The sequence below is a fragment of the Microcebus murinus genome, unplaced genomic scaffold (assembly GCF_040939455.1).
Source record: "Microcebus murinus isolate Inina unplaced genomic scaffold, M.murinus_Inina_mat1.0 scaf072_hap2_Mmur4.0, whole genome shotgun sequence".
Lineage (NCBI taxonomy): Eukaryota > Metazoa > Chordata > Mammalia > Primates > Cheirogaleidae > Microcebus > Microcebus murinus.
Genome location: NW_027439018.1, coordinates 26,938 through 53,042, shown reverse-complemented (window position 1 = coordinate 53,042; position 26,105 = coordinate 26,938). Strand labels below are relative to the sequence as shown.

General features: G+C 63.8%; 8 pseudogenes; all 8 read right to left on the bottom strand.

Moving 5' to 3' along the window:
* Positions 1-156: 156 nt before the first annotated feature.
* On the bottom strand, positions 157-275 carry LOC142869368 (uncharacterized; annotated as a pseudogene).
* A 3,397-nt stretch (positions 276-3,672) lies between these two features.
* Positions 3,673-3,791, bottom strand: LOC142869367 (uncharacterized; annotated as a pseudogene).
* A 3,421-nt stretch (positions 3,792-7,212) lies between these two features.
* Positions 7,213-7,331, bottom strand: LOC142869369 (uncharacterized; annotated as a pseudogene).
* Positions 7,332-10,728: 3,397 nt separating this feature from the next.
* LOC142869366 (uncharacterized) lies at positions 10,729-10,847 on the bottom strand (annotated as a pseudogene).
* Positions 10,848-14,244: 3,397 nt separating this feature from the next.
* Positions 14,245-14,363, bottom strand: LOC142869365 (uncharacterized; annotated as a pseudogene).
* Positions 14,364-17,760: 3,397 nt separating this feature from the next.
* Positions 17,761-17,879, bottom strand: LOC142869364 (uncharacterized; annotated as a pseudogene).
* A 3,397-nt stretch (positions 17,880-21,276) lies between these two features.
* Positions 21,277-21,395, bottom strand: LOC142869363 (uncharacterized; annotated as a pseudogene).
* A 3,421-nt stretch (positions 21,396-24,816) lies between these two features.
* Positions 24,817-24,935, bottom strand: LOC142869362 (uncharacterized; annotated as a pseudogene).
* Positions 24,936-26,105: the final 1,170 nt, after the last annotated feature.

Sequence of the window (26,105 nt, the reverse complement as noted above, 5' to 3'; positions counted from 1 at the left end):
GCGGCGGTGTCACGGCTCGGGACAAGAGGAGGCCCCACGGTGCGGGCTGGGGCGCCAGGCACCGCGACGGGCGCTGAGGGTGGGGGTGATCCCCCGGACCGCCGCCGCGCTCCCAGAAAGGGGACAGAACAAGAGGCAAAAAACAAAAAAAACAAAAGCCTACGGCACCCGGTATTCCCGGGCGGTCTCCCATCCAAGTACTAACCAGGCCCGACCCTGCTTAGCTTCGGAGATCAGACGAGACCGGGCGCGTTCAGGCCGGCTTGGCCGGAGACGGTGGAGGGCGCCCCTGCCCCGCTCAAGAAGCCGAGCCTCTCTGCGCTTCCCCTCGCCGGCCGGGTCCGGCGGGCTCCGCGGGACTGGGGAGAGGGGCGGGGCGGCGTGGGGGGCTGTCCACACACACACACACACACACGCGTGCGCGCGCGCGCGAGATGGGCCTCCACGGGTGGACCCGCCAAGGTGGAGACCTTCCAGCCCCCCTCCTCTCCTCGCCTCGCCTCCTTCACCTACCCGCCCCCCACCCCCAGCGCGCCGCCGCTGCTGACTGCGCACGCGCGCGCGGGGCGCTCGACCTTTGCCCCCAGCCAGGGGCCGCCCTCCCCCACAAACCCTTTCAGCTGTGCCCCCCGCCCTGTGCGTGGGCTGCCGCCTATTCCCCAGGGCCAGGGCTGGGGCACAGCGCATGGGGGAGGGGAGCGAGTGTAGGGGCGTCTCTCGGGATGTGTCCCATGGGTGGGGTGGGGTGGGGTGGGGTGGGGTGGGGTGGGGTGGTTTGGGGGGCTCTGAAGAAATCAATCCCCTCTGTCTCCTCCCTCTGGAAAACCCCCAAGCCCTTGGAGAACTGCGGGCACCGCTACCGTGGGGGCCGGACCCTGCTCTGTGTCCTTCTCTGGCCCGGTCCAAGGGGCCTGGGCCTGGCCCGGGGTGGATTGGACCCCAACCACCCCGGGGTGTGGACTTGCTAAAAATCGGCGATGAGCTATTGGATTCGAGCTTCATCTGGGTCATTTCACTAATGAATGCTCCGAAAAGAGTTTCCTAATACATCTGTGAGGGTGGCAACTGAAAGAGAAATTTAAAGCTGACAGAATAGGCGAGGAAAGGCACAGGAGATTTCCAAACCCAGTAAGGAAGCCTTTCCCGAAATGGAAGAAAGAAAGGAGCAAATGAAAACACCGGTAGCCCGCCGGGGTCAGAGTCTGCTCCTTAGAGAAAGTACCCTGACCAGGTTCACCCGTGGGTGGGTGGCGAGCTAGCGGCATTCAGAAGAGCGAGGCCCGCAGTCTGTGCAGAAGACACCTGCACTCGGGCGTGTGTGGCAGCACGATTCACAAGCAGCTCAGATGTTAAACCAAGGAGAAGCCAGGGAGTTCCCAACGCCCCAGGTGTCCTCAGCCCACGACTGGCTGCTGTGAAAATGCGAAGCCCGGGTCCCGGTCTCAGAGCAGGACAACCAGGAGGTGTGATGTACACCCCGGGGTTCCCAGGAGGATCAGGCTGAAGCTTGGACTTGGCCTCAAAGTGTCCCCTCGCCTGGCCACCCCCTTCCCCTTCCTGCTCCTCTACTCCTGGTGCCCCTCCACCCAGGGGCCAGACCTTAAACAGTCACCCGCAAGAGAATCCTGGTCCCAAAGAAGCCTTCTGGGGGACCCGTGCTGAGAGAGGTTGTGGGCATGGCCCGCTGGGGCTCTGCCCGACCCAGGTCTGGGAGATGCAACCTCCCAGCTCTGGGTCCCTGCAGGAAGTGTCGGCAAGAACAGGGCCAGTCCTCCAAAGGCCCAGGTGCAGGGAGCCCAGGCCAAGCAGCCTGTGGAAGAAGCCACATGCCGTGCCACCCCGGGAACACGACTGTAGGTCACGGCCCCTGCCACCTCCTCCTCCTCCTCCTCCTCCTCCTGCTCCTCCTCCTCTCCCCGACATGGAGCAGGGCTCAGAGACACCTCAGACGCTGCTAGCAAAGTCCAAAGGGCATCGGTTGCTCCTCCAAAGCGCACCCCCGACCCCCAGCAGGCCGCGTTGTCCAGCCAGCCCCTGGGCCTCCCCGGGGTGCCCGGCACAAAAGTGCAGACACCCACCTGACTGGCAATATCAGCTTGAGGACGTTTCTGCCACTCTAAGGACCCGCAGGCCAGCTGGGCCTCCGGGCAGGCAGGACAGAGAGCCCCGGAATCCGACGCGGCGGAGAGCTGGGTGTACGTCCCCACCAGGAGGCGGTCCCCACCTCCACGGCTCTCCCCTCGCGGGGAGCGGCAGCCGCAGGGCCTCAGAGAAGACACCAGGCTGGGCCCCCGCGGCACAGTGGGGGCACGTGCCCCGCGCGAGACTGCTGCGGCCGCCCTGCTGCCGGGTTCCTGGAGGGCTTCCTGGAAGCAGCGTCCACACCAAGCCCTTGGAAGGCCCAGGCGACGGAGGAGCCCGAGGTGGGGAGGAGCGAGTCAGGCAGGGGCCAAGGTGATGGGCCGGGCGGGGAGGAGCGTGTCACGCAGGGGCAGAGGACGGTGACAGGCCGGGCGGGAAGGAGCCGGTCAGGCAGGGGACCAGGACAGTGACGGGCCTGGCGGGGGAGGAGCGCCTCAGGCTGGGGCAGAGGAGACTGGGCTGGGTAGGGGTCAGGGTTACAGTTAGGGCGCCATTCACAATCGCAAAGATGTGGAAGCGCCCCGAGTGCCCATCGATCCACGGGTGCATTAATGAAATGTGGCGCGTGGACACCACGGAGTGCCGTTCAGCTATGAGGAACAGCGGTGAGAGGGCACCTCTCGTGTTCTCCCGGCCAGAGCTGGAACCCGTTCCAGTAAGCCAAGTGTCCCAAGAACGGACACAAGAGCGCCACGTGCGCGCGCTCGCCGGCAGATTGGTAGGAACCGATGGACACCTAAGTGGACACAGAGGAATCGCCTTCATCGGGTGGGTGTCGGGCGGGCGTGGGGAGGGGATGGGCGTGCACATCCATTAGGAATGGGGTGGGTGCGCACCAACCGGGGCATGGGCGCACTTGAAGCTCTGACCCGAGGGGGGAGGCGGGGACAGGGCGATGCAGCTGACCTTAACATTGGTACCCCCACCATACGCTGGGAGAAAATGAGAAATAAATGAATCAGAAAACGGGGGGGAGGGGGGCACGGGCAATACATGTCACCTCAATACGTGGACTCCCATGATCTGCTCGGAGAGAGAGAGAAAAGGAAATGTAATCATAGAGATAAGAGACACCTTTTCAGAAAATGAATCCGAAAAGAAAAGTAAAATGAGGCCTGTGGAGCAGGTCTGCGTGTGACTCCGGATCCCCCAACATCCAGTGCCACCACCAAAGATTCCTACGTGTAGCCCGTAGAACCCCAAAAGCAACGGGACGAGTTCTGGTCACATACTCGCTCAAAATGACGTCCTGGAATTCTCCTGGAACTCCCTCCCCTCTCAGCCTCTCAAGGTTTCCTCCAGCGTGTCGGTTCCCACAGACCAGACCTTTGGTCTGACACCTGACAGTCCAGATGCCACGCATGCTGCCGCGTGGCGGCGGTGTCACGGCTCGGGACAAGAGGAGGCCCCACGGTGCGGGCTGGGGCGCCAGGCACCGCGACGGGCGCTGAGGGTGGGGGTGATCCCCCGGACCGCCGCCGCGCTCCCAGAAAGGGGACAGAACAAGAGGCAAAAAACAAAAAAAACAAAAGCCTACGGCACCCGGTATTCCCGGGCGGTCTCCCATCCAAGTACTAACCAGGCCCGACCCTGCTTAGCTTCGGAGATCAGACGAGACCGGGCGCGTTCAGGCCGGCTTGGCCGGAGACGGTGGAGGGCGCCCCTGCCCCGCTCAAGAAGCCGAGCCTCTCTGCGCTTCCCCTCGCCGGCCGGGTCCGGCGGGCTCCGCGGGACTGGGGAGAGGGGCGGGGCGGCGTGGGGGGCTGTACACACACACACACACACACACACACACACACACACACACACACACGCGTGCGCGCGCGCGCGAGATGGGCCTCCACGGGTGGACCCGCCAAGGTGGAGACCTTCCAGCCCCCCTCCTCTCCTCGCCTCGCCTCCTTCACCTACCCGCCCCCCACCCCCAGCGCGCCGCCGCTGCTGACTGCGCACGCGCGCGCGGGGCGCTCGACCTTTGCCCCCAGCCAGGGGCCGCCCTCCCCCACAAACCCTTTCAGCTGTGCCCCCCGCCCTGTGCGTGGGCTGCCGCCTATTCCCCAGGGCCAGGGCTGGGGCACAGCGCATGGGGGAGGGGAGCGAGTGTAGGGGCGTCTCTCGGGATGTGTCCCATGGGTGGGGTGGGGTGGGGTGGGGTGGGGTGGGGTGGGGTGGTTTGGGGGGCTCTGAAGAAATCAATCCCCTCTGTCTCCTCCCTCTGGAAAACCCCCAAGCCCTTGGAGAACTGCGGGCACCGCTACCGTGGGGGCCGGACCCTGCTCTGTGTCCTTCTCTGGCCCGGTCCAAGGGGCCTGGGCCTGGCCCGGGGTGGATTGGACCCCAACCACCCCGGGGTGTGGACTTGCTAAAAATCGGCGATGAGCTATTGGATTCGAGCTTCATCTGGGTCATTTCACTAATGAATGCTCCGAAAAGAGTTTCCTAATACATCTGTGAGGGTGGCAACTGAAAGAGAAATTTAAAGCTGACAGAATAGGCGAGGAAAGGCACAGGAGATTTCCAAACCCAGTAAGGAAGCCTTTCCCGAAATGGAAGAAAGAAAGGAGCAAATGAAAACACCGGTAGCCCGCCGGGGTCAGAGTCTGCTCCTTAGAGAAAGTACCCTGACCAGGTTCACCCGTGGGTGGGTGGCGAGCTAGCGGCATTCAGAAGAGCGAGGCCCGCAGTCTGTGCAGAAGACACCTGCACTCGGGCGTGTGTGGCGGCACGATTCACAAGCAGCTCAGATGTTAAACCAAGGAGAAGCCAGGGAGTTCCCAACGCCCCAGGTGTCCTCAGCCCACGACTGGCTGCTGTGAAAATGCGAAGCCCGGGTCCCGGTCTCAGAGCAGGACAACCAGGAGGTGTGATGTACACCCCGGGGTTCCCAGGAGGATCAGGCTGAAGCTTGGACTTGGCCTCAAAGTGTCCCCTCGCCTGGCCACCCCCTTCCCCTTCCTGCTCCTCTACTCCTGGTGCCCCTCCACCCAGGGGCCAGACCTTAAACAGTCACCCGCAAGAGAATCCTGGTCCCAAAGAAGCCTTCTGGGGGACCCGTGCTGAGAGAGGTTGTGGGCATGGCCCGCTGGGGCTCTGCCCGACCCAGGTCTGGGAGATGCAACCTCCCAGCTCTGGGTCCCTGCAGGAAGTGTCGGCAAGAACAGGGCCAGTCCTCCAAAGGCCCAGGTGCAGGGAGCCCAGGCCAAGCAGCCTGTGGAAGAAGCCACATGCCGTGCCACCCCGGGAACACGACTGTAGGTCACGGCCCCTGCCACCTCCTCCTCCTCCTCCTCCTCCTCCTGCTCCTCCTCCTCTCCCCGACATGGAGCAGGGCTCAGAGACACCTCAGACGCTGCTAGCAAAGTCCAAAGGGCATCGGTTGCTCCTCCAAAGCGCACCCCCGACCCCCAGCAGGCCGCGTTGTCCAGCCAGCCCCTGGGCCTCCCCGGGGTGCCCGGCACAAAAGTGCAGACACCCACCTGACTGGCAATATCAGCTTGAGGACGTTTCTGCCACTCTAAGGACCCGCAGGCCAGCTGGGCCTCCGGGCAGGCAGGACAGAGAGCCCCGGAATCCGACGCGGCGGAGAGCTGGGTGTACGTCCCCACCAGGAGGCGGTCCCCACCTCCACGGCTCTCCCCTCGCGGGGAGCGGCAGCCGCAGGGCCTCAGAGAAGACACCAGGCTGGGCCCCCGCGGCACAGTGGGGGCACGTGCCCCGCGCGAGACTGCTGCGGCCGCCCTGCTGCCGGGTTCCTGGAGGGCTTCCTGGAAGCAGCGTCCACACCAAGCCCTTGGAAGGCCCAGGCGACGGAGGAGCCCGAGGTGGGGAGGAGCGAGTCAGGCAGGGGCCAAGGTGATGGGCCGGGCGGGGAGGAGCGTGTCACGCAGGGGCAGAGGACGGTGACAGGCCGGGCGGGAAGGAGCCGGTCAGGCAGGGGACCAGGACAGTGACGGGCCTGGCGGGGGAGGAGCGCCTCAGGCTGGGGCAGAGGAGACTGGGCTGGGTAGGGGTCAGGGTTACAGTTAGGGCGCCATTCACAATCGCAAAGATGTGGAAGCGCCCCGAGTGCCCATCGATCCACGGGTGCATTAATGAAATGTGGCGCGTGGACACCACGGAGTGCCGTTCAGCTATGAGGAACAGCGGTGAGAGGGCACCTCTCGTGTTCTCCCGGCCAGAGCTGGAACCCGTTCCAGTAAGCCAAGTGTCCCAAGAACGGACACAAGAGCGCCACGTGCGCGCGCTCGCCGGCAGATTGGTAGGAACCGATGGACACCTAAGTGGACACAGAGGAATCGCCTTCATCGGGTGGGTGTCGGGCGGGCGTGGGGAGGGGATGGGCGTGCACATCCATTAGGAATGGGGTGGGTGCGCACCAACCGGGGCATGGGCGCACTTGAAGCTCTGACCCGAGGGGGGAGGCGGGGACAGGGCGATGCAGCTGACCTTAACATTGGTACCCCCACCATACGCTGGGAGAAAATGAGAAATAAATGAATCAGAAAACGGGGGGGAGGGGGGCACGGGCAATACATGTCACCTCAATACGTGGACTCCCATGATCTGCTCGGAGAGAGAGAGAAAAGGAAATGTAATCATAGAGATAAGAGACACCTTTTCAGAAAATGAATCCGAAAAGAAAAGTAAAATGAGGCCTGTGGAGCAGGTCTGCGTGTGACTCCGGATCCCCCAACATCCAGTGCCACCACCAAAGATTCCTACGTGTAGCCCGTAGAACCCCAAAAGCAACGGGACGAGTTCTGGTCACATACTCGCTCAAAATGACGTCCTGGAATTCTCCTGGAACTCCCTCCCCTCTCAGCCTCTCAAGGTTTCCTCCAGCGTGTCGGTTCCCACAGACCAGACCTTTGGTCTGACACCTGACAGTCCAGATGCCACGCATGCTGCCGCGTGGCGGCGGTGTCACGGCTCGGGACAAGAGGAGGCCCCACGGTGCGGGCTGGGGCGCCAGGCACCGCGACGGGCGCTGAGGGTGGGGGTGATCCCCCGGACCGCCGCCGCGCTCCCAGAAAGGGGACAGAACAAGAGGCAAAAAACAAAAAAAACAAAAGCCTACGGCACCCGGTATTCCCGGGCGGGCTCCCATCCAAGTACTAACCAGGCCCGACCCTGCTTAGCTTCGGAGATCAGACGAGACCGGGCGCGTTCAGGCCGGCTTGGCCGGAGACGGTGGAGGGCGCCCCTGCCCCGCTCAAGAAGCCGAGCCTCTCTGCGCTTCCCCTCGCCGGCCGGGTCCGGCGGGCTCCGCGGGACTGGGGAGAGGGGCGGGGCGGCGTGGGGGGCTGTCCACACACACACACACACACACGCGTGCGCGCGCGCGCGAGATGGGCCTCCACGGGTGGACCCGCCAAGGTGGAGACCTTCCAGCCCCCCTCCTCTCCTCGCCTCGCCTCCTTCACCTACCCGCCCCCCACCCCCAGCGCGCCGCCGCTGCTGACTGCGCACGCGCGCGCGGGGCGCTCGACCTTTGCCCCCAGCCAGGGGCCGCCCTCCCCCACAAACCCTTTCAGCTGTGCCCCCCGCCCTGTGCGTGGGCTGCCGCCTATTCCCCAGGGCCAGGGCTGGGGCACAGCGCATGGGGGAGGGGAGCGAGTGTAGGGGCGTCTCTCGGGATGTGTCCCATGGGTGGGGTGGGGTGGGGTGGGGTGGGGTGGGGTGGGGTGGTTTGGGGGGCTCTGAAGAAATCAATCCCCTCTGTCTCCTCCCTCTGGAAAACCCCCAAGCCCTTGGAGAACTGCGGGCACCGCTACCGTGGGGGCCGGACCCTGCTCTGTGTCCTTCTCTGGCCCGGTCCAAGGGGCCTGGGCCTGGCCCGGGGTGGATTGGACCCCAACCACCCCGGGGTGTGGACTTGCTAAAAATCGGCGATGAGCTATTGGATTCGAGCTTCATCTGGGTCATTTCACTAATGAATGCTCCGAAAAGAGTTTCCTAATACATCTGTGAGGGTGGCAACTGAAAGAGAAATTTAAAGCTGACAGAATAGGCGAGGAAAGGCACAGGAGATTTCCAAACCCAGTAAGGAAGCCTTTCCCGAAATGGAAGAAAGAAAGGAGCAAATGAAAACACCGGTAGCCCGCCGGGGTCAGAGTCTGCTCCTTAGAGAAAGTACCCTGACCAGGTTCACCCGTGGGTGGGTGGCGAGCTAGCGGCATTCAGAAGAGCGAGGCCCGCAGTCTGTGCAGAAGACACCTGCACTCGGGCGTGTGTGGCGGCACGATTCACAAGCAGCTCAGATGTTAAACCAAGGAGAAGCCAGGGAGTTCCCAACGCCCCAGGTGTCCTCAGCCCACGACTGGCTGCTGTGAAAATGCGAAGCCCGGGTCCCGGTCTCAGAGCAGGACAACCAGGAGGTGTGATGTACACCCCGGGGTTCCCAGGAGGATCAGGCTGAAGCTTGGACTTGGCCTCAAAGTGTCCCCTCGCCTGGCCACCCCCTTCCCCTTCCTGCTCCTCTACTCCTGGTGCCCCTCCACCCAGGGGCCAGACCTTAAACAGTCACCCGCAAGAGAATCCTGGTCCCAAAGAAGCCTTCTGGGGGACCCGTGCTGAGAGAGGTTGTGGGCATGGCCCGCTGGGGCTCTGCCCGACCCAGGTCTGGGAGATGCAACCTCCCAGCTCTGGGTCCCTGCAGGAAGTGTCGGCAAGAACAGGGCCAGTCCTCCAAAGGCCCAGGTGCAGGGAGCCCAGGCCAAGCAGCCTGTGGAAGAAGCCACATGCCGTGCCACCCCGGGAACACGACTGTAGGTCACGGCCCCTGCCACCTCCTCCTCCTCCTCCTCCTCCTCCTGCTCCTCCTCCTCTCCCCGACATGGAGCAGGGCTCAGAGACACCTCAGACGCTGCTAGCAAAGTCCAAAGGGCATCGGTTGCTCCTCCAAAGCGCACCCCCGACCCCCAGCAGGCCGCGTTGTCCAGCCAGCCCCTGGGCCTCCCCGGGGTGCCCGGCACAAAAGTGCAGACACCCACCTGACTGGCAATATCAGCTTGAGGACGTTTCTGCCACTCTAAGGACCCGCAGGCCAGCTGGGCCTCCGGGCAGGCAGGACAGAGAGCCCCGGAATCCGACGCGGCGGAGAGCTGGGTGTACGTCCCCACCAGGAGGCGGTCCCCACCTCCACGGCTCTCCCCTCGCGGGGAGCGGCAGCCGCAGGGCCTCAGAGAAGACACCAGGCTGGGCCCCCGCGGCACAGTGGGGGCACGTGCCCCGCGCGAGACTGCTGCGGCCGCCCTGCTGCCGGGTTCCTGGAGGGCTTCCTGGAAGCAGCGTCCACACCAAGCCCTTGGAAGGCCCAGGCGACGGAGGAGCCCGAGGTGGGGAGGAGCGAGTCAGGCAGGGGCCAAGGTGATGGGCCGGGCGGGGAGGAGCGTGTCACGCAGGGGCAGAGGACGGTGACAGGCCGGGCGGGAAGGAGCCGGTCAGGCAGGGGACCAGGACAGTGACGGGCCTGGCGGGGGAGGAGCGCCTCAGGCTGGGGCAGAGGAGACTGGGCTGGGTAGGGGTCAGGGTTACAGTTAGGGCGCCATTCACAATCGCAAAGATGTGGAAGCGCCCCGAGTGCCCATCGATCCACGGGTGCATTAATGAAATGTGGCGCGTGGACACCACGGAGTGCCGTTCAGCTATGAGGAACAGCGGTGAGAGGGCACCTCTCGTGTTCTCCCGGCCAGAGCTGGAACCCGTTCCAGTAAGCCAAGTGTCCCAAGAACGGACACAAGAGCGCCACGTGCGCGCGCTCGCCGGCAGATTGGTAGGAACCGATGGACACCTAAGTGGACACAGAGGAATCGCCTTCATCGGGTGGGTGTCGGGCGGGCGTGGGGAGGGGATGGGCGTGCACATCCATTAGGAATGGGGTGGGTGCGCACCAACCGGGGCATGGGCGCACTTGAAGCTCTGACCCGAGGGGGGAGGCGGGGACAGGGCGATGCAGCTGACCTTAACATTGGTACCCCCACCATACGCTGGGAGAAAATGAGAAATAAATGAATCAGAAAACGGGGGGGAGGGGGGCACGGGCAATACATGTCACCTCAATACGTGGACTCCCATGATCTGCTCGGAGAGAGAGAGAAAAGGAAATGTAATCATAGAGATAAGAGACACCTTTTCAGAAAATGAATCCGAAAAGAAAAGTAAAATGAGGCCTGTGGAGCAGGTCTGCGTGTGACTCCGGATCCCCCAACATCCAGTGCCACCACCAAAGATTCCTACGTGTAGCCCGTAGAACCCCAAAAGCAACGGGACGAGTTCTGGTCACATACTCGCTCAAAATGACGTCCTGGAATTCTCCTGGAACTCCCTCCCCTCTCAGCCTCTCAAGGTTTCCTCCAGCGTGTCGGTTCCCACAGACCAGACCTTTGGTCTGACACCTGACAGTCCAGATGCCACGCATGCTGCCGCGTGGCGGCGGTGTCACGGCTCGGGACAAGAGGAGGCCCCACGGTGCGGGCTGGGGCGCCAGGCACCGCGACGGGCGCTGAGGGTGGGGGTGATCCCCCGGACCGCCGCCGCGCTCCCAGAAAGGGGACAGAACAAGAGGCAAAAAACAAAAAAAACAAAAGCCTACGGCACCCGGTATTCCCGGGCGGTCTCCCATCCAAGTACTAACCAGGCCCGACCCTGCTTAGCTTCGGAGATCAGACGAGACCGGGCGCGTTCAGGCCGGCTTGGCCGGAGACGGTGGAGGGCGCCCCTGCCCCGCTCAAGAAGCCGAGCCTCTCTGCGCTTCCCCTCGCCGGCCGGGTCCGGCGGGCTCCGCGGGACTGGGGAGAGGGGCGGGGCGGCGTGGGGGGCTGTCCACACACACACACACACACACGCGTGCGCGCGCGCGCGAGATGGGCCTCCACGGGTGGACCCGCCAAGGTGGAGACCTTCCAGCCCCCCTCCTCTCCTCGCCTCGCCTCCTTCACCTACCCGCCCCCCACCCCCAGCGCGCCGCCGCTGCTGACTGCGCACGCGCGCGCGGGGCGCTCGACCTTTGCCCCCAGCCAGGGGCCGCCCTCCCCCACAAACCCTTTCAGCTGTGCCCCCCGCCCTGTGCGTGGGCTGCCGCCTATTCCCCAGGGCCAGGGCTGGGGCACAGCGCATGGGGGAGGGGAGCGAGTGTAGGGGCGTCTCTCGGGATGTGTCCCATGGGTGGGGTGGGGTGGGGTGGGGTGGGGTGGGGTGGGGTGGTTTGGGGGGCTCTGAAGAAATCAATCCCCTCTGTCTCCTCCCTCTGGAAAACCCCCAAGCCCTTGGAGAACTGCGGGCACCGCTACCGTGGGGGCCGGACCCTGCTCTGTGTCCTTCTCTGGCCCGGTCCAAGGGGCCTGGGCCTGGCCCGGGGTGGATTGGACCCCAACCACCCCGGGGTGTGGACTTGCTAAAAATCGGCGATTAGCTATTGGATTCGAGCTTCATCTGGGTCATTTCACTAATGAATGCACCGAAAAGAGTTTCCTAATACATCTGTGAGGGTGGCAACTGAAAGAGAAATTTAAAGCTGACAGAATAGGCGAGGAAAGGCACAGGAGATTTCCAAACCCAGTAAGGAAGCCTTTCCCGAAATGGAAGAAAGAAAGGAGCAAATGAAAACACCGGTAGCCCGCCGGGGTCAGAGTCTGCTCATTAGAGAAAGTACCCTGACCAGGTTCACCCGTGGGTGGGTGGCGAGCTAGCGGCATTCAGAAGAGCGAGGCCCACAGTCTGTGCAGAAGACACCTGCACTCGGGCGTGTGTGGCGGCTCGATTCACAAGCAGCTCAGATGTTAAACCAAGGAGAAGCCAGGGAGTTCCCAACGCCCCAGGTGTCCTCAGCCCACGACTGGCTGCTGTGAAAATGCGAAGCCCGGGTCCCGGTCTCAGAGCAGGACAACCAGGAGGTGTGATGTACACCCCGGGGTTCCCAGGAGGATCAGGCTGAAGCTTGGACTTGGCCTCAAAGTGTCCCCTCGCCTGGCCACCCCCTTCCCCTTCCTGCTCCTCTACTCCTGGTGCCCCTCCACCCAGGGGCCAGACCTTAAACAGTCACCCGCAAGAGAATCCTGGTCCCAAAGAAGCCTTCTGGGGGACCCGTGCTGAGAGAGGTTGTGGGCATGGCCCGCTGGGGCTCTGCCCGACCCAGGTCTGGGAGATGCAACCTCCCAGCTCTGGGTCCCTGCAGGAAGTGTCGGCAAGAACAGGGCCAGTCCTCCAAAGGCCCAGGTGCAGGGAGCCCAGGCCAAGCAGCCTGTGGAAGAAGCCACATGCCGTGCCACCCCGGGAACACGACTGTAGGTCACGGCCCCTGCCACCTCCTCCTCCTCCTCCTCCTCCTCCTGCTCCTCCTCCTCTCCCCGACATGGAGCAGGGCTCAGAGACACCTCAGACGCTGCTAGCAAAGTCCAAAGGGCATCGGTTGCTCCTCCAAAGCGCACCCCCGACCCCCAGCAGGCCGCGTTGTCCAGCCAGCCCCTGGGCCTCCCCGGGGTGCCCGGCACAAAAGTGCAGACACCCACCTGACTGGCAATATCAGCTTGAGGACGTTTCTGCCACTCTAAGGACCCGCAGGCCAGCTGGGCCTCCGGGCAGGCAGGACAGAGAGCCCCGGAATCCGACGCGGCGGAGAGCTGGGTGTACGTCCCCACCAGGAGGCGGTCCCCACCTCCACGGCTCTCCCCTCGCGGGGAGCGGCAGCCGCAGGGCCTCAGAGAAGACACCAGGCTGGGCCCCCGCGGCACAGTGGGGGCACGTGCCCCGCGCGAGACTGCTGCGGCCGCCCTGCTGCCGGGTTCCTGGAGGGCTTCCTGGAAGCAGCGTCCACACCAAGCCCTTGGAAGGCCCAGGCGACGGAGGAGCCCGAGGTGGGGAGGAGCGAGTCAGGCAGGGGCCAAGGTGATGGGCCGGGCGGGGAGGAGCGTGTCACGCAGGGGCAGAGGACGGTGACAGGCCGGGCGGGAAGGAGCCGGTCAGGCAGGGGACCAGGACAGTGACGGGCCTGGCGGGGGAGGAGCGCCTCAGGCTGGGGCAGAGGAGACTGGGCTGGGTAGGGGTCAGGGTTACAGTTAGGGCGCCATTCACAATCGCAAAGATGTGGAAGCGCCCCGAGTGCCCATCGATCCACGGGTGCATTAATGAAATGTGGCGCGTGGACACCACGGAGTGCCGTTCAGCTATGAGGAACAGCGGTGAGAGGGCACCTCTCGTGTTCTCCCGGCCAGAGCTGGAACCCGTTCCAGTAAGCCAAGTGTCCCAAGAACGGACACAAGAGCGCCACGTGCGCGCGCTCGCCGGCAGATTGGTAGGAACCGATGGACACCTAAGTGGACACAGAGGAATCGCCTTCATCGGGTGGGTGTCGGGCGGGCGTGGGGAGGGGATGGGCGTGCACATCCATTAGGAATGGGGTGGGTGCGCACCAACCGGGGCATGGGCGCACTTGAAGCTCTGACCCGAGGGGGGAGGCGGGGACAGGGCGATGCAGCTGACCTTAACATTGGTACCCCCACCATACGCTGGGAGAAAATGAGAAATAAATGAATCAGAAAACGGGGGGGAGGGGGGCACGGGCAATACATGTCACCTCAATACGTGGACTCCCATGATCTGCTCGGAGAGAGAGAGAAAAGGAAATGTAATCATAGAGATAAGAGACACCTTTTCAGAAAATGAATCCGAAAAGAAAAGTAAAATGAGGCCTGTGGAGCAGGTCTGCGTGTGACTCCGGATCCCCCAACATCCAGTGCCACCACCAAAGATTCCTACGTGTAGCCCGTAGAACCCCAAAAGCAACGGGACGAGTTCTGGTCACATACTCGCTCAAAATGACGTCCTGGAATTCTCCTGGAACTCCCTCCCCTCTCAGCCTCTCAAGGTTTCCTCCAGCGTGTCGGTTCCCACAGACCAGACCTTTGGTCTGACACCTGACAGTCCAGATGCCACGCATGCTGCCGCGTGGCGGCGGTGTCACGGCTCGGGACAAGAGGAGGCCCCACGGTGCGGGCTGGGGCGCCAGGCACCGCGACGGGCGCTGAGGGTGGGGGTGATCCCCCGGACCGCCGCCGCGCTCCCAGAAAGGGGACAGAACAAGAGGCAAAAAACAAAAAAAACAAAAGCCTACGGCACCCGGTATTCCCGGGCGGTCTCCCATCCAAGTACTAACCAGGCCCGACCCTGCTTAGCTTCGGAGATCAGACGAGACCGGGCGCGTTCAGGCCGGCTTGGCCGGAGACGGTGGAGGGCGCCCCTGCCCCGCTCAAGAAGCCGAGCCTCTCTGCGCTTCCCCTCGCCGGCCGGGTCCGGCGGGCTCCGCGGGACTGGGGAGAGGGGCGGGGCGGCGTGGGGGGCTGTCCACACACACACACACACACACGCGTGCGCGCGCGCGCGAGATGGGCCTCCACGGGTGGACCCGCCAAGGTGGAGACCTTCCAGCCCCCCTCCTCTCCTCGCCTCGCCTCCTTCACCTACCCGCCCCCCACCCCCAGCGCGCCGCCGCTGCTGACTGCGCACGCGCGCGCGGGGCGCTCGACCTTTGCCCCCAGCCAGGGGCCGCCCTCCCCCACAAACCCTTTCAGCTGTGCCCCCCGCCCTGTGCGTGGGCTGCCGCCTATTCCCCAGGGCCAGGGCTGGGGCACAGCGCATGGGGGAGGGGAGCGAGTGTAGGGGCGTCTCTCGGGATGTGTCCCATGGGTGGGGTGGGGTGGGGTGGGGTGGGGTGGGGTGGGGTGGTTTGGGGGGCTCTGAAGAAATCAATCCCCTCTGTCTCCTCCCTCTGGAAAACCCCCAAGCCCTTGGAGAACTGCGGGCACCGCTACCGTGGGGGCCGGACCCTGCTCTGTGTCCTTCTCTGGCCCGGTCCAAGGGGCCTGGGCCTGGCCCGGGGTGGATTGGACCCCAACCACCCCGGGGTGTGGACTTGCTAAAAATCGGCGATGAGCTATTGGATTCGAGCTTCATCTGGGTCATTTCACTAATGAATGCACCGAAAAGAGTTTCCTAATACATCTGTGAGGGTGGCAACTGAAAGAGAAATTTAAAGCTGACAGAATAGGCGAGGAAAGGCACAGGAGATTTCCAAACCCAGTAAGGAAGCCTTTCCCGAAATGGAAGAAAGAAAGGAGCAAATGAAAACACCGGTAGCCCGCCGGGGTCAGAGTCTGCTCATTAGAGAAAGTACCCTGACCAGGTTCACCCGTGGGTGGGTGGCGAGCTAGCGGCATTCAGAAGAGCGAGGCCCACAGTCTGTGCAGAAGACACCTGCACTCGGGCGTGTGTGGCGGCTCGATTCACAAGCAGCTCAGATGTTAAACCAAGGAGAAGCCAGGGAGTTCCCAACGCCCCAGGTGTCCTCAGCCCACGACTGGCTGCTGTGAAAATGCGAAGCCCGGGTCCCGGTCTCAGAGCAGGACAACCAGGAGGTGTGATGTACACCCCGGGGTTCCCAGGAGGATCAGGCTGAAGCTTGGACTTGGCCTCAAAGTGTCCCCTCGCCTGGCCACCCCCTTCCCCTTCCTGCTCCTCTACTCCTGGTGCCCCTCCACCCAGGGGCCAGACCTTAAACAGTCACCCGCAAGAGAATCCTGGTCCCAAAGAAGCCTTCTGGGGGACCCGTGCTGAGAGAGGTTGTGGGCATGGCCCGCTGGGGCTCTGCCCGACCCAGGTCTGGGAGATGCAACCTCCCAGCTCTGGGTCCCTGCAGGAAGTGTCGGCAAGAACAGGGCCAGTCCTCCAAAGGCCCAGGTGCAGGGAGCCCAGGCCAAGCAGCCTGTGGAAGAAGCCACATGCCGTGCCACCCCGGGAACACGACTGTAGGTCACGGCCCCTGCCACCTCCTCCTCCTCCTCCTCCTCCTCCTGCTCCTCCTCCTCTCCCCGACATGGAGCAGGGCTCAGAGACACCTCAGACGCTGCTAGCAAAGTCCAAAGGGCATCGGTTGCTCCTCCAAAGCGCACCCCCGACCCCCAGCAGGCCGCGTTGTCCAGCCAGCCCCTGGGCCTCCCCGGGGTGCCCGGCACAAAAGTGCAGACACCCACCTGACTGGCAATATCAGCTTGAGGACGTTTCTGCCACTCTAAGGACCCGCAGGCCAGCTGGGCCTCCGGGCAGGCAGGACAGAGAGCCCCGGAATCCGACGCGGCGGAGAGCTGGGTGTACGTCCCCACCAGGAGGCGGTCCCCACCTCCACGGCTCTCCCCTCGCGGGGAGCGGCAGCCGCAGGGCCTCAGAGAAGACACCAGGCTGGGCCCCCGCGGCACAGTGGGGGCACGTGCCCCGCGCGAGACTGCTGCGGCCGCCCTGCTGCCGGGTTCCTGGAGGGCTTCCTGGAAGCAGCGTCCACACCAAGCCCTTGGAAGGCCCAGGCGACGGAGGAGCCCGAGGTGGGGAGGAGCGAGTCAGGCAGGGGCCAAGGTGATGGGCCGGGCGGGGAGGAGCGTGTCACGCAGGGGCAGAGGACGGTGACAGGCCGGGCGGGAAGGAGCCGGTCAGGCAGGGGACCAGGACAGTGACGGGCCTGGCGGGGGAGGAGCGCCTCAGGCTGGGGCAGAGGAGACTGGGCTGGGTAGGGGTCAGGGTTACAGTTAGGGCGCCATTCACAATCGCAAAGATGTGGAAGCGCCCCGAGTGCCCATCGATCCACGGGTGCATTAATGAAATGTGGCGCGTGGACACCACGGAGTGCCGTTCAGCTATGAGGAACAGCGGTGAGAGGGCACCTCTCGTGTTCTCCCGGCCAGAGCTGGAACCCGTTCCAGTAAGCCAAGTGTCCCAAGAACGGACACAAGAGCGCCACGTGCGCGCGCTCGCCGGCAGATTGGTAGGAACCGATGGACACCTAAGTGGACACAGAGGAATCGCCTTCATCGGGTGGGTGTCGGGCGGGCGTGGGGAGGGGATGGGCGTGCACATCCATTAGGAATGGGGTGGGTGCGCACCAACCGGGGCATGGGCGCACTTGAAGCTCTGACCCGAGGGGGGAGGCGGGGACAGGGCGATGCAGCTGACCTTAACATTGGTACCCCCACCATACGCTGGGAGAAAATGAGAAATAAATGAATCAGAAAACGGGGGGGAGGGGGGCACGGGCAATACATGTCACCTCAATACGTGGACTCCCATGATCTGCTCGGAGAGAGAGAGAAAAGGAAATGTAATCATAGAGATAAGAGACACCTTTTCAGAAAATGAATCCGAAAAGAAAAGTAAAATGAGGCCTGTGGAGCAGGTCTGCGTGTGACTCCGGATCCCCCAACATCCAGTGCCACCACCAAAGATTCCTACGTGTAGCCCGTAGAACCCCAAAAGCAACGGGACGAGTTCTGGTCACATACTCGCTCAAAATGACGTCCTGGAATTCTCCTGGAACTCCCTCCCCTCTCAGCCTCTCAAGGTTTCCTCCAGCGTGTCGGTTCCCACAGACCAGACCTTTGGTCTGACACCTGACAGTCCAGATGCCACGCATGCTGCCGCGTGGCGGCGGTGTCACGGCTCGGGACAAGAGGAGGCCCCACGGTGCGGGCTGGGGCGCCAGGCACCGCGACGGGCGCTGAGGGTGGGGGTGATCCCCCGGACCGCCGCCGCGCTCCCAGAAAGGGGACAGAACAAGAGGCAAAAAACAAAAAAAACAAAAGCCTACGGCACCCGGTATTCCCGGGCGGTCTCCCATCCAAGTACTAACCAGGCCCGACCCTGCTTAGCTTCGGAGATCAGACGAGACCGGGCGCGTTCAGGCCGGCTTGGCCGGAGACGGTGGAGGGCGCCCCTGCCCCGCTCAAGAAGCCGAGCCTCTCTGCGCTTCCCCTCGCCGGCCGGGTCCGGCGGGCTCCGCGGGACTGGGGAGAGGGGCGGGGCGGCGTGGGGGGCTGTCCACACACACACACACACACACGCGTGCGCGCGCGCGCGAGATGGGCCTCCACGGGTGGACCCGCCAAGGTGGAGACCTTCCAGCCCCCCTCCTCTCCTCGCCTCGCCTCCTTCACCTACCCGCCCCCCACCCCCAGCGCGCCGCCGCTGCTGACTGCGCACGCGCGCGCGGGGCGCTCGACCTTTGCCCCCAGCCAGGGGCCGCCCTCCCCCACAAACCCTTTCAGCTGTGCCCCCCGCCCTGTGCGTGGGCTGCCGCCTATTCCCCAGGGCCAGGGCTGGGGCACAGCGCATGGGGGAGGGGAGCGAGTGTAGGGGCGTCTCTCGGGATGTGTCCCATGGGTGGGGTGGGGTGGGGTGGGGTGGGGTGGGGTGGGGTGGTTTGGGGGGCTCTGAAGAAATCAATCCCCTCTGTCTCCTCCCTCTGGAAAACCCCCAAGCCCTTGGAGAACTGCGGGCACCGCTACCGTGGGGGCCGGACCCTGCTCTGTGTCCTTCTCTGGCCCGGTCCAAGGGGCCTGGGCCTGGCCCGGGGTGGATTGGACCCCAACCACCCCGGGGTGTGGACTTGCTAAAAATCGGCGATGAGCTATTGGATTCGAGCTTCATCTGGGTCATTTCACTAATGAATGCACCGAAAAGAGTTTCCTAATACATCTGTGAGGGTGGCAACTGAAAGAGAAATTTAAAGCTGACAGAATAGGCGAGGAAAGGCACAGGAGATTTCCAAACCCAGTAAGGAAGCCTTTCCCGAAATGGAAGAAAGAAAGGAGCAAATGAAAACACCGGTAGCCCGCCGGGGTCAGAGTCTGCTCATTAGAGAAAGTACCCTGACCAGGTTCACCCGTGGGTGGGTGGCGAGCTAGCGGCATTCAGAAGAGCGAGGCCCACAGTCTGTGCAGAAGACACCTGCACTCGGGCGTGTGTGGCGGCTCGATTCACAAGCAGCTCAGATGTTAAACCAAGGAGAAGCCAGGGAGTTCCCAACGCCCCAGGTGTCCTCAGCCCACGACTGGCTGCTGTGAAAATGCGAAGCCCGGGTCCCGGTCTCAGAGCAGGACAACCAGGAGGTGTGATGTACACCCCGGGGTTCCCAGGAGGATCAGGCTGAAGCTTGGACTTGGCCTCAAAGTGTCCCCTCGCCTGGCCACCCCCTTCCCCTTCCTGCTCCTCTACTCCTGGTGCCCCTCCACCCAGGGGCCAGACCTTAAACAGTCACCCGCAAGAGAATCCTGGTCCCAAAGAAGCCTTCTGGGGGACCCGTGCTGAGAGAGGTTGTGGGCATGGCCCGCTGGGGCTCTGCCCGACCCAGGTCTGGGAGATGCAACCTCCCAGCTCTGGGTCCCTGCAGGAAGTGTCGGCAAGAACAGGGCCAGTCCTCCAAAGGCCCAGGTGCAGGGAGCCCAGGCCAAGCAGCCTGTGGAAGAAGCCACATGCCGTGCCACCCCGGGAACACGACTGTAGGTCACGGCCCCTGCCACCTCCTCCTCCTCCTCCTCCTCCTCCTGCTCCTCCTCCTCTCCCCGACATGGAGCAGGGCTCAGAGACACCTCAGACGCTGCTAGCAAAGTCCAAAGGGCATCGGTTGCTCCTCCAAAGCGCACCCCCGACCCCCAGCAGGCCGCGTTGTCCAGCCAGCCCCTGGGCCTCCCCGGGGTGCCCGGCACAAAAGTGCAGACACCCACCTGACTGGCAATATCAGCTTGAGGACGTTTCTGCCACTCTAAGGACCCGCAGGCCAGCTGGGCCTCCGGGCAGGCAGGACAGAGAGCCCCGGAATCCGACGCGGCGGAGAGCTGGGTGTACGTCCCCACCAGGAGGCGGTCCCCACCTCCACGGCTCTCCCCTCGCGGGGAGCGGCAGCCGCAGGGCCTCAGAGAAGACACCAGGCTGGGCCCCCGCGGCACAGTGGGGGCACGTGCCCCGCGCGAGACTGCTGCGGCCGCCCTGCTGCCGGGTTCCTGGAGGGCTTCCTGGAAGCAGCGTCCACACCAAGCCCTTGGAAGGCCCAGGCGACGGAGGAGCCCGAGGTGGGGAGGAGCGAGTCAGGCAGGGGCCAAGGTGATGGGCCGGGCGGGGAGGAGCGTGTCACGCAGGGGCAGAGGACGGTGACAGGCCGGGCGGGAAGGAGCCGGTCAGGCAGGGGACCAGGACAGTGACGGGCCTGGCGGGGGAGGAGCGCCTCAGGCTGGGGCAGAGGAGACTGGGCTGGGTAGGGGTCAGGGTTACAGTTAGGGCGCCATTCACAATCGCAAAGATGTGGAAGCGCCCCGAGTGCCCATCGATCCACGGGTGCATTAATGAAATGTGGCGCGTGGACACCACGGAGTGCCGTTCAGCTATGAGGAACAGCGGTGAGAGGGCACCTCTCGTGTTCTCCCGGCCAGAGCTGGAACCCGTTCCAGTAAGCCAAGTGTCCCAAGAACGGACACAAGAGCGCCACGTGCGCGCGCTCGCCGGCAGATTGGTAGGAACCGATGGACACCTAAGTGGACACAGAGGAATCGCCTTCATCGGGTGGGTGTCGGGCGGGCGTGGGGAGGGGATGGGCGTGCACATCCATTAGGAATGGGGTGGGTGCGCACCAACCGGGGCATGGGCGCACTTGAAGCTCTGACCCGAGGGGGGAGGCGGGGACAGGGCGATGCAGCTGACCTTAACATTGGTACCCCCACCATACGCTGGGAGAAAATGAGAAATAAATGAATCAGAAAACGGGGGGGAGGGGGGCACGGGCAATACATGTCACCTCAATACGTGGACTCCCATGATCTGCTCGGAGAGAGAGAGAAAAGGAAATGTAATCATAGAGATAAGAGACACCTTTTCAGAAAATGAATCCGAAAAGAAAAGTAAAATGAGGCCTGTGGAGCAGGTCTGCGTGTGACTCCGGATCCCCCAACATCCAGTGCCACCACCAAAGATTCCTACGTGTAGCCCGTAGAACCCCAAAAGCAACGGGACGAGTTCTGGTCACATACTCGCTCAAAATGACGTCCTGGAATTCTCCTGGAACTCCCTCCCCTCTCAGCCTCTCAAGGTTTCCTCCAGCGTGTCGGTTCCCACAGACCAGACCTTTGGTCTGACACCTGACAGTCCAGATGCCACGCATGCTGCCGCGTGGCGGCGGTGTCACGGCTCGGGACAAGAGGAGGCCCCACGGTGCGGGCTGGGGCGCCAGGCACCGCGACGGGCGCTGAGGGTGGGGGTGATCCCCCGGACCGCCGCCGCGCTCCCAGAAAGGGGACAGAACAAGAGGCAAAAAACAAAAAAAACAAAAGCCTACGGCACCCGGTATTCCCGGGCGGTCTCCCATCCAAGTACTAACCAGGCCCGACCCTGCTTAGCTTCGGAGATCAGACGAGACCGGGCGCGTTCAGGCCGGCTTGGCCGGAGACGGTGGAGGGCGCCCCTGCCCCGCTCAAGAAGCCGAGCCTCTCTGCGCTTCCCCTCGCCGGCCGGGTCCGGCGGGCTCCGCGGGACTGGGGAGAGGGGCGGGGCGGCGTGGGGGGCTGTACACACACACACACACACACACACACACACACACACACACACACACGCGTGCGCGCGCGCGCGAGATGGGCCTCCACGGGTGGACCCGCCAAGGTGGAGACCTTCCAGCCCCCCTCCTCTCCTCGCCTCGCCTCCTTCACCTACCCGCCCCCCACCCCCAGCGCGCCGCCGCTGCTGACTGCGCACGCGCGCGCGGGGCGCTCGACCTTTGCCCCCAGCCAGGGGCCGCCCTCCCCCACAAACCCTTTCAGCTGTGCCCCCCGCCCTGTGCGTGGGCTGCCGCCTATTCCCCAGGGCCAGGGCTGGGGCACAGCGCATGGGGGAGGGGAGCGAGTGTAGGGGCGTCTCTCGGGATGTGTCCCATGGGTGGGGTGGGGTGGGGTGGGGTGGGGTGGGGTGGGGTGGTTTGGGGGGCTCTGAAGAAATCAATCCCCTCTGTCTCCTCCCTCTGGAAAACCCCCAAGCCCTTGGAGAACTGCGGGCACCGCTACCGTGGGGGCCGGACCCTGCTCTGTGTCCTTCTCTGGCCCGGTCCAAGGGGCCTGGGCCTGGCCCGGGGTGGATTGGACCCCAACCACCCCGGGGTGTGGACTTGCTAAAAATCGGCGATGAGCTATTGGATTCGAGCTTCATCTGGGTCATTTCACTAATGAATGCTCCGAAAAGAGTTTCCTAATACATCTGTGAGGGTGGCAACTGAAAGAGAAATTTAAAGCTGACAGAATAGGCGAGGAAAGGCACAGGAGATTTCCAAACCCAGTAAGGAAGCCTTTCCCGAAATGGAAGAAAGAAAGGAGCAAATGAAAACACCGGTAGCCCGCCGGGGTCAGAGTCTGCTCCTTAGAGAAAGTACCCTGACCAGGTTCACCCGTGGGTGGGTGGCGAGCTAGCGGCATTCAGAAGAGCGAGGCCCGCAGTCTGTGCAGAAGACACCTGCACTCGGGCGTGTGTGGCGGCACGATTCACAAGCAGCTCAGATGTTAAACCAAGGAGAAGCCAGGGAGTTCCCAACGCCCCAGGTGTCCTCAGCCCACGACTGGCTGCTGTGAAAATGCGAAGCCCGGGTCCCGGTCTCAGAGCAGGACAACCAGGAGGTGTGATGTACACCCCGGGGTTCCCAGGAGGATCAGGCTGAAGCTTGGACTTGGCCTCAAAGTGTCCCCTCGCCTGGCCACCCCCTTCCCCTTCCTGCTCCTCTACTCCTGGTGCCCCTCCACCCAGGGGCCAGACCTTAAACAGTCACCCGCAAGAGAATCCTGGTCCCAAAGAAGCCTTCTGGGGGACCCGTGCTGAGAGAGGTTGTGGGCATGGCCCGCTGGGGCTCTGCCCGACCCAGGTCTGGGAGATGCAACCTCCCAGCTCTGGGTCCCTGCAGGAAGTGTCGGCAAGAACAGGGCCAGTCCTCCAAAGGCCCAGGTGCAGGGAGCCCAGGCCAAGCAGCCTGTGGAAGAAGCCACATGCCGTGCCACCCCGGGAACACGACTGTAGGTCACGGCCCCTGCCACCTCCTCCTCCTCCTCCTCCTCCTCCTGCTCCTCCTCCTCTCCCCGACATGGAGCAGGGCTCAGAGACACCTCAGACGCTGCTAGCAAAGTCCAAAGGGCATCGGTTGCTCCTCCAAAGCGCACCCCCGACCCCCAGCAGGCCGCGTTGTCCAGCCAGCCCCTGGGCCTCCCCGGGGTGCCCGGCACAAAAGTGCAGACACCCACCTGACTGGCAATATCAGCTTGAGGACGTTTCTGCCACTCTAAGGACCCGCAGGCCAGCTGGGCCTCCGGGCAGGCAGGACAGAGAGCCCCGGAATCCGACGCGGCGGAGAGCTGGGTGTACGTCCCCACCAGGAGGCGGTCCCCACCTCCACGGCTCTCCCCTCGCGGGGAGCGGCAGCCGCAGGGCCTCAGAGAAGACACCAGGCTGGGCCCCCGCGGCACAGTGGGGGCACGTGCCCCGCGCGAGACTGCTGCGGCCGCCCTGCTGCCGGGTTCCTGGAGGGCTTCCTGGAAGCAGCGTCCACACCAAGCCCTTGGAAGGCCCAGGCGACGGAGGAGCCCGAGGTGGGGAGGAGCGAGTCAGGCAGGGGCCAAGGTGATGGGCCGGGCGGGGAGGAGCGTGTCACGCAGGGGCAGAGGACGGTGACAGGCCGGGCGGGAAGGAGCCGGTCAGGCAGGGGACCAGGACAGTGACGGGCCTGGCGGGGGAGGAGCGCCTCAGGCTGGGGCAGAGGAGACTGGGCTGGGTAGGGGTCAGGGTTACAGTTAGGGCGCCATTCACAATCGCAAAGATGTGGAAGCGCCCCGAGTGCCCATCGATCCACGGGTGCATTAATGAAATGTGGCGCGTGGACACCACGGAGTGCCGTTCAGCTATGAGGAACAGCGGTGAGAGGGCACCTCTCGTGTTCTCCCGGCCAGAGCTGGAACCCGTTCCAGTAAGCCAAGTGTCCCAAGAACGGACACAAGAGCGCCACGTGCGCGCGCTCGCCGGCAGATTGGTAGGAACCGATGGACACCTAAGTGGACACAGAGGAATCGCCTTCATCGGGTGGGTGTCGGGCGGGCGTGGGGAGGGGATGGGCGTGCACATCCATTAGGAATGGGGTGGGTGCGCACCAACCGGGGCATGGGCGCACTTGAAGCTCTGACCCGAGGGGGGAGGCGGGGACAGGGCGATGCAGCTGACCTTAACATTGGTACCCCCACCATACGCTGGGAGAAAATGAGAAATAAATGAATCAGAAAACGGGGGGGAGGGGGGCACGGGCAATACATGTCACCTCAATACGTGGACTCCCATGATCTGCTCGGAGAGAGAGAGAAAAGGAAATGTAATCATAGAGATAAGAGACACCTTTTCAGAAAATGAATCCGAAAAGAAAAGTAAAATGAGGCCTGTGGAGCAGGTCTGCGTGTGACTCCGGATCCCCCAACATCCAGTGCCACCACCAAAGATTCCTACGTGTAGCCCGTAGAACCCCAAAAGCAACGGGACGAGTTCTGGTCACATACTCGCTCAAAATGACGTCCTGGAATTCTCCTGGAACTCCCTCCCCTCTCAGCCTCTCAAGGTTTCCTCCAGCGTGTCGGTTCCCACAGACCAGACCTTTGGTCTGACACCTGACAGTCCAGATGCCACGCATGCTGCCGCGTGGCGGCGGTGTCACGGCTCGGGACAAGAGGAGGCCCCACGGTGCGGGCTGGGGCGCCAGGCACCGCGACGGGCGCTGAGGGTGGGGGTGATCCCCCGGACCGCCGCCGCGCTCCCAGAAAGGGGACAGAACAAGAGGCAAAAAACAAAAAAAACAAAAGCCTACGGCACCCGGTATTCCCGGGCGGTCTCCCATCCAAGTACTAACCAGGCCCGACCCTGCTTAGCTTCGGAGATCAGACGAGACCGGGCGCGTTCAGGCCGGCTTGGCCGGAGACGGTGGAGGGCGCCCCTGCCCCGCTCAAGAAGCCGAGCCTCTCTGCGCTTCCCCTCGCCGGCCGGGTCCGGCGGGCTCCGCGGGACTGGGGAGAGGGGCGGGGCGGCGTGGGGGGCTGTCCACACACACACACACACACACGCGTGCGCGCGCGCGCGAGATGGGCCTCCACGGGTGGACCCGCCAAGGTGGAGACCTTCCAGCCCCCCTCCTCTCCTCGCCTCGCCTCCTTCACCTACCCGCCCCCCACCCCCAGCGCGCCGCCGCTGCTGACTGCGCACGCGCGCGCGGGGCGCTCGACCTTTGCCCCCAGCCAGGGGCCGCCCTCCCCCACAAACCCTTTCAGCTGTGCCCCCCGCCCTGTGCGTGGGCTGCCGCCTATTCCCCAGGGCCAGGGCTGGGGCACAGCGCATGGGGGAGGGGAGCGAGTGTAGGGGCGTCTCTCGGGATGTGTCCCATGGGTGGGGTGGGGTGGGGTGGGGTGGGGTGGGGTGGGGTGGTTTGGGGGGCTCTGAAGAAATCAATCCCCTCTGTCTCCTCCCTCTGGAAAACCCCCAAGCCCTTGGAGAACTGCGGGCACCGCTACCGTGGGGGCCGGACCCTGCTCTGTGTCCTTCTCTGGCCCGGTCCAAGGGGCCTGGGCCTGGCCCGGGGTGGATTGGACCCCAACCACCCCGGGGTGTGGACTTGCTAAAAATCGGCGATGAGCTATTGGATTCGAGCTTCATCTGGGTCATTTCACTAATGAATGCTCCGAAAAGAGTTTCCTAATACATCTGTGAGGGTGGCAACTGAAAGAGAAATTTAAAGCTGACAGAATAGGCGAGGAAAGGCACAGGAGATTTCCAAACCCAGTAAGGAAGCCTTTCCCGAAATGGAAGAAAGAAAGGAGCAAATGAAAACACCGGTAGCCCGCCGGGGTCAGAGTCTGCTCCTTAGAGAAAGTACCCTGACCAGGTTCACCCGTGGGTGGGTGGCGAGCTAGCGGCATTCAGAAGAGCGAGGCCCGCAGTCTGTGCAGAAGACACCTGCACTCGGGCGTGTGTGGCGGCACGATTCACAAGCAGCTCAGATGTTAAACCAAGGAGAAGCCAGGGAGTTCCCAACGCCCCAGGTGTCCTCAGCCCACGACTGGCTGCTGTGAAAATGCGAAGCCCGGGTCCCGGTCTCA